The following is a 1,011-nucleotide window of genomic DNA, read 5'->3' on the forward strand; positions in this document are numbered from 1 at the left end:
TCACATCACCACCAGCAAATAAATGATCACTGTTGTTTCAAGCGTCTGGGATCAAGGGCGGTTTGGAACATCAGGGGTAATAACGTCATGGGTGGGACTTGTTTGGAGGACGCTGTCAGTAACCTAAGGGGTGGGGTGTGCTGCTGGCTTGGAGACTCACCAGGTAAAGCCCTTCAGGATCAGCTGGTAGACTTGAGGGTCTAAAAACAGGAACCCCATCTCTGGGGGACTCCTCCCTGGGAACCCAATTCCCAGGTACCTCCCCTGTTGTTACTAGGAATCTTGCCTGGCTAACGATGACTATCTTCAACAGTGAAAAGTTGCCCAGGCTTGCATTATACGAAGTCCAGCGGTGGTGGCTTCTGGCCAGGTGGATGGAGCGGCTCAGTGAGGCCAAGAACCCAGATTGTGCCCCAGCGTCTGAAATTCCACCGGTCCCAGATTTTCTGCCAGGAGCCGTCTTCACTGCATCATCCTCACTCAACACAATAGGAGAGGAGGATGCTTCCCAGCTCCCCCAGAGGAGAAAAGAATTTCCCAGAAGGTTCCACACACCCGCACCTCTCCTTGCAAGTCATTGGCCCAAATTGAGTCATACGCCCATTTCTGAACCAATCAGTTTGTGTGCACTGGGAGAGAGATGAGAATTACCCCAAGACCAATCAAACCCACTCTTGTATGGGGGGGTGGGGTGCCTGATTCCTCTGAAGTCCATGGGCTCCGTGGAGGGGGGCAGGGAGGAATTATGTCTAGAAGTAATTGGGGTTCAGCTAGAGAGGTCATGCAAGGTAAGCTCCACCGTGAGACCCCTCCCATGGGACGTGATGGGGAAGCCAAGCAGCGCTCAGCTCCCACATCCTGTCCTGGGATTGTGAGGGAAGGGGTGTAGGTCTAGGAGGAAGATCTGGGGAGGGTTTGGGCTCTTGGGGCTTCTCTCCTCCCCCAGCTGGTCTTTCCAGCACCACACATCCACCCCCACCCCAACAGGAAGGGAGGCAACAAGAAGAGGAG

Source organism: Lutra lutra, chromosome 8 (assembly GCF_902655055.1).
Source record: "Lutra lutra chromosome 8, mLutLut1.2, whole genome shotgun sequence".
In the NCBI taxonomy this organism is placed as follows: Eukaryota; Metazoa; Chordata; class Mammalia; order Carnivora; family Mustelidae; genus Lutra; species Lutra lutra.